Genomic DNA, 6,604 nt, shown 5'->3' on the forward strand with positions numbered 1-6,604 from the left:
TCTCAAATTGTGAATTTGAGGTCCTAAATACTTTGCTGTGCCCAGGTCTTGATGCACAGGTCTAGCAGTGCTGATTCCTCTTAAAGCAAAGGAGGCGGCAGGGCAGCACAATCCTAGAAACAGCTTTGCACTGAACACAGTATGAAAGTAAATTTTATGAAACACCTTTCTGCTGCCCTTCTCCAGAGTCCTAGGTTTAAATCTTTTCCTGATCATTACTTGTGCTGTTTTGCATATTCTCACCATGACTGTCATCTGAACCTCGTGAACTTTAATCTCTCTATTATAAAAAAAATCTTGGTAGGGAGACCAGGGAGACGAGACGTGATCTTCTCAGTAGACACTTAAAAGATTCGCGAGACGAAAGAGATTGGCCACGGAGCATCTCGCCGGAACCTTAAACATGAGACTTGGTGCCAAGAGATCTTGCAGGGACGTGGAGCATGAGATTCTTGCAAGTCACGCAGTACTTACAACCATTTTCATATAAGACCACGGTCATCAAAACTCTCAGTCGTGTAAAGGCTTTTAGCAGACACAGATCCTCTGCTCTCAGCTCATATAAAGTGTATATGGACAATACGTTCTAGATGAAACGTCAACAACTAAGCGAAGAAGAAAGAGCAGTGTGGAGAAAAGAGACCCAAAAGCGTTGGAGACAAAAAAACGCAGATAAGAGATTATGCAAGCAGTGGAATTCGAAAGGCTCAAAAAAAAAAAAAAAAAACCTTGGCATGACACACATGCAGAGAAAGCTAAAGAATATGAAAGCAGTAAAATTCAAAAATATCAAAAAAAAAAAAGATAGTAAAGATTGCATTAGCGCAAACAAACAGAAATTATTACTCAAAAAAAGGGAATATAATCATCACGGACCAGGTGTAATTGAAAAAATAGCAGGAGAAAGCGAGGTCAGAAATAAAAGACAAAGAGTAGAAAACAAAGTAAAACGTCATAAAGAGGTTCAAAACCGAGGGGGCGAAACACATGCAGAGCAGGTTAGAGATAACGAAAACAGTGGATTTCAAAAGACACAAAAAAAACGTAGGCGCGATACACATGCAGAGCAAGTTACAGAATATATAAGCAGAAAAAAAAGTATAAAAAAAAAGAGTAAAGATTGCATTAGCACAAACAGAGAAATTATTACTCGGTGAAATAATGGAAAGGCGAATAGAGATCTAATATATGGACATAGGTGATATGTCAGATGTATGGAAATATTGTAAGGCTTTGAAGTTTAAGTCAGAGACTTGTAGATCGTCTAAATCGTGTTGCCATCAGCGAAAAGCAGTGTTTCTACACAACGAGGAGGCGTATCTGCAAGAATTAAAAGATTTGATGTTTGGGGAAAGTGAAATCCACAAACAGTCAGTCATTTCACAACCCGCTATATCTGAATACAGGGTCACGGGGGTCTGCTGGAGGTAATCCCAGCCAGCACAGGGCGCAAGTCAGGAACAAACCCCGGGCAGGGTGCCAGCCCACTGCAGAATCCACAAACACTGCAGGCAAAATATTCGAGTCTACAATAAACTTTTCGCCTTTGCATCATTCAATGCTCAAAACGTAGATTTACACAATAATGGACCATACGCTATGGGAATCTGTGGTCCCGCAACAATTAAAGCAACGACAAGTTTAATTTCGAAGAAACCACAATTCGGTCAGGTGTATATTTATGATCACGGAGAAGCGATGCAAATTTTAACAGGCAAAAAGAAAGGTAATGTAGTATATATTCCGCGAATAACATTAGACACATAGCTTCCCATGAGAATAGCTTTTGCTATGACATTTACCAAATCACAGGGACAAACATTCAAAAAAGTTGGGTTATTTATTAGAGAAAAAGAAACGATATTCACTCACGGGCAGTTATATGTTGTGTTGTCAAGATGTAAGTCCAAAAACAGAATCAAAATTCAATACGATCTTGGAGAAAAGGTCATTCCAAATATTGTATTTACTGAAGCTTTAAAGTGCAAATAATGAAACTGAAACAATTCCAAAGAAAAAATCAAGCTTTTAAAATTTTATATCCGATTAACCAAACACGGGGGTTGGCGAGGGAAGCAAGCGTGTGGCGGAGCCCCCTAGTATTAATAAAATCATTAAAAGCAATCAAAAACTTCTGGTAGTTTTGACTGATTGACATTCATTTTAAGATTACTTCCTGATGGATTATGCATGTTTGAATAAAGGTGACACCTGTCATTACATTCTATTTGAACTACAAACTTTCTCTCCATCCATTCTAAAACTAGTTTATTATGGTCATAGTCGAAGGGACACAATCCCCACAAAATCCCCGCAAAATGCCAGATTTCAATACAACAACAAACACATCTTTCTTTTTGTTCAGCTTCAGATCATGTGACATTTGAATCAGTTAGTACTTTATTACTTTCCTGAAAATATTTGCAAAATAAACTGTCAAAATTAAAAGAAAATACTGTATGTTACAAAGGAAAAAATAATAGTATTGTATTACAACAAAATCACGGGTTAATTTTAGTTTTGTTACAGCAGAAACAACAAAAGCAGATATAAAATACATGAAATGCATACTAGGAATATATGCAAATTATAAAACACCAGTAACGGCGTACTGCACGATAACGTGCTCTGAATACACTTGACTTGAGCATTCATAGTTTTCACACTCTCTCTGCATGTTTAGCCTTCATTTACTCAGAGGTTGATGCGCTTGCTGCTTCCTGAGCAGCTCTTCTTTTCTAGCGGCCCGCTGCTTCTCTTCTTTCATCGGCATCTTTTCGCTGATTAAGTTAGTTTTTGTGTTGGAATTACTTAGTACATTTTCTTTCATTTTTCACTTCAATCTGCCTCAAGAGGTAGGGGAAGTGACCGTGAAGGTGGTAGGGAATGAGAACATTGCACGTACACACGCGCCACACGGCCGCCTTGCTGCGCACTGCCGAGAGTTGATTCTACAATAAAATAAAATAAAAATAAAAAGAGTAATAAAAATCATCACCCCGAAAGCGGATAGTACACATCACATAGTATATGTGTATCAAATTTCAGGTCAATACGTGAAACGGTTTGCGAGCTACAGCTGATTTAAAATCCTGGACAGACAAACGAACAGCCACGGTAGCATATTATATAAAAAGATAAGTTTGCCATATTGTATAACACAGCAATACAGAAACACTTATTTGTTACAAATTGCATATAAATATTATTAATAAGACTTTGATGTATTTTATGTGTATTTATTTTGCTACTGTTCTCAGAGTAATTTAAAGTAACTCTGATATATTTGCAGAAATCGATGCCCTTTACCTTGTCCCATAAATAACTAGTCAAACTTAGTACCACAGAGAGAAAGCCAGTAAAGGCAGTAAATGAACTGACTACGTCAGATGACACATTATTACACTTGAGTCGGAGTAATAAAGGCAAAATCCTGGATAGACTGGTTCAGTGAAGGTGGTCTTGAACCTGTGCAGGAGAATCATTGGCTGTGAAACAGTATAGAATGACAGAGTGCCAGCAGACTAGTCAAGATACATCCCAATACTGGAGCAAAAAGATGCTGTTATTTTAGTTTCTTTGTTTTCATGCCATGCAACGTAAATGGAATTGGAGCAGAACAGATTCCAGGACTTATTATTATGCCCTAAAACAGTGTTTACTCCAGTCTTTCTGCTGATTCCCTTATATGCAATTCCTATTTCAGCTCCTGCCCCATTTCTCTCCACCTCCCAGTAAAAGCAACTCCCAGATAATCCTTCTTTGCAAAGAATCTGGCGTCGGCAATCAAATCTGTCAGGGTGGTCGGGATAATCCTGAACTTCCTCACTGGATGACACCTTCAGATTTCCTTCAGATAACAGGAGGTTTCTGTTTGCAGTATTGATATCTAGGGTAAGCTTGCAGGCATCTGAGAAAGCAAATGCATTAAAACATTATTGAAGTCACAGAGAGAACATGAATTAGTAATGAAGAAATCACAGCCTCTTGTGCCTTATGTTTAATATTATCTTCCACTACCTCAGGAGCAATATGAAATTGTGGTCAGACTAGCTAGGCCCTGGAGGTTTTCTAAGCAACATTAAAAGTTAAGCTTCATGTGCGTTTCAGACCCATGGAATGCTTGCCGGAAATAAACTTTATTGTGAGAGATGGGCTTTGAATAAGGAACACTAAATAAGTGAATAAGCACTGAAGATAAATCATGTATAGAGAAGCAGGCAGGGACAAAGTGGGATATGCAGTAAGAGAACTTAATTCTGAGAATCTTAAGGAAATCAGGCTCATACTTAATCAGGTTTACACATATATAATTTTGATGTTCCTAATGAGATTTGTCCAGAGTCATGGGTTTACTTGTAAGACTCAATAGGATGCATTTGATTAAAAGTTTAAGTTCACCCTAAAAGCAACAGTTAATCCATTTCTTTACATTAGTCAAACAGATTCTATGGGTTTTGTCTACTAGTATTTCAGTGTTTCTCCCACATTCAGAAAGATGTTAGTGTTTGGTTAATGGCTGTTGTCCCTGATGCAGCTGTGGTAATCTCCTGCCTCTCCAAAAAATGAACCGGGTTAAGTGAGTATAAGAATGTTATATTATGCTATAAAAAATAAACCATATTATTTAATATTAATTGAACTACAAAATCTTACTTTTCAGAAAATCTCCTCTGTTTCTGAGTTCTTGCTGTTTCAGCTGATCAGATTAATCCTTTTTTAATGAACGTGCTAAAAGAAAAATGCAAAACGTAAATGTCAGGCAATGTTTTTGCATCCAAAGCATTCAGCTTTCTTCATTTGCAGCTGCACACACTTCAGGAAGTCTTACAAAGAAACACAGACACAAGTCAGATAACATAGAAAGAACCCCATGACCAAAGTGCTTATTTTTTTCTGCACTTGTAATAAATGGCCTTATCTCCATAAAACGCTTTGTAACTTGTAACCTCTGCTTATTTCACTAAAACAGCAGCAGACAATATCTTTGTGAAATAATGCAATAGTGATTACTAAAATAAAAAAGAGGAAACCATTTTTATTAAAAATGTATAAAAAGCACTTGCCGAACGTTGAGCACAATGCCTATTTAGAAACGTATGCCAATTCGATTTAAATTATAGCTTTTTAAATTCTATATTTCACCCCTTTTTACCAATTTTGAGAACCTATAACTTTTAAATGAAATTCCGAATAATAAGTATGACAAAGTAATTTGTGAGGCAGGACTGTGCATTCCATCTTTTTCCAGTTTTCTTAATAACAAGCCAGCTCTGCTATCAGGTCACAAATTTAGAATTTGTCATAAAAAGGAAATCTAGTATTGTAAATGACACATACAGTACAGCGACACGGTGGCGCAGTGGGTAGCGCTGCTGCCTCGCAGTTGGGAGACCTGGGGACCCGGGTTCGCTTCCCGGGTCCTCCCTGCGTGGAGTTTGCATGTTCTCCCCGTGTCTGCGTGGGTTTCCTCCGGGTGCTCCGGTTTCCTCCCACAGTCCAAAGACATACAAATTTAAGCCTAAAGCATTACTATCCACCATACTATGTTAGGATATAAAAAGTAAATCATATCATACAATATTAACTGAACTATGAAACCTTACATTTCAGTAAATTTGCTTTGTTTGTCACTTCTTTCTGCTTTAGCAGATGAGTTGACTCTTTGTTTAATGAACACACAAAAAAGTAAAATGCAAAATGCAAAATTAGGCAATGTATGTCTTTTCAAAACAGAGACCCTCTTTATATGAACACACAAATCTTACAATGAAACACAGTCACAAGTGAGAGGACATTTAATAAACACAATGACCCAAATGCTTTTTTACCTATCCTTGCAGTAAATGGCCTTAGTTATAAAAACTTTTCAGTATATGTAACACACCTCAATACACCATAATTTGTAAAGAGATAATTACATACTATTAATATGTTCTCCAGAATTTTCCATTTATACAATATAAGATTACAAAAAAACTTTTTGAAGGAATTTTCAGTGGTTCACAGGTTACAATCTCCTCAAGATAAGCTTTTAACCGAGACAGCTCCTTTCTCATTGCTCCAGAAGATACAACAAAAACCGTAATGGTGGTTATGTCTTCATCTTCATAAGGGAAACACAGAGACTAAGAGAGCAGAAATAATTAAAAAAAAATATTTTGCCTTAAACAGCTTCACTTAGTGACATACCCTTTTTATAAAACAGTAACCTTACTTGTAAAAATTGGATGTGGTCTTCTGTTTCTGAAATTTCCATCAGCTCTAGGTTTCTTCTTGTCAGCTCTGCAAGCTCCTTCTCCAACTGTTCTTTAAGACTGGTGGCCTTTTTTATTGCTGCCATTTCTTCATCCTTTATCACCTGCATGACTTTGGTTTGTGTCATCTCAATAAGGGCAATCAAATCAGAGAATGTTTTCTCATTTTCCTGCTTTCTTTTTGTACAGTGGCCTTATGATTTTGAGAAGAAAACAATTGCATTCAATTAGGAGCTCTTGCAGTTGAGCTACACATTTAGCCCTAAGGAGTAATTGATTACTTTTGCTTCATTCCCAGCTGTAGCCTTCACAGGCAATTATAAAAACTTCATTTTCTAAAATGCATT

At 37.0% G+C, this 6,604-nt stretch overlaps 1 long non-coding RNA gene across 1 annotated transcript; it reads right to left on the reverse strand.

Annotated features, from left to right (window-relative positions):
• Positions 1 to 2,236: 2,236 nt before the first annotated feature.
• LOC114663278 (uncharacterized) lies at positions 2,237 to 5,788 on the reverse strand. The gene is made up of 3 exons (XR_003718097.2): positions 5,607 to 5,788; positions 4,657 to 4,731; positions 2,237 to 3,910 (listed from the first exon to the last, which is right to left on the reverse strand). It is a non-coding gene; the product is annotated as an uncharacterized LOC114663278 (long non-coding RNA).
• Positions 5,789 to 6,604: the final 816 nt, after the last annotated feature.

This window comes from Erpetoichthys calabaricus, chromosome 12 (genome assembly GCF_900747795.2).
Source record: "Erpetoichthys calabaricus chromosome 12, fErpCal1.3, whole genome shotgun sequence".
Lineage (NCBI taxonomy): Eukaryota > Metazoa > Chordata > Cladistia > Polypteriformes > Polypteridae > Erpetoichthys > Erpetoichthys calabaricus.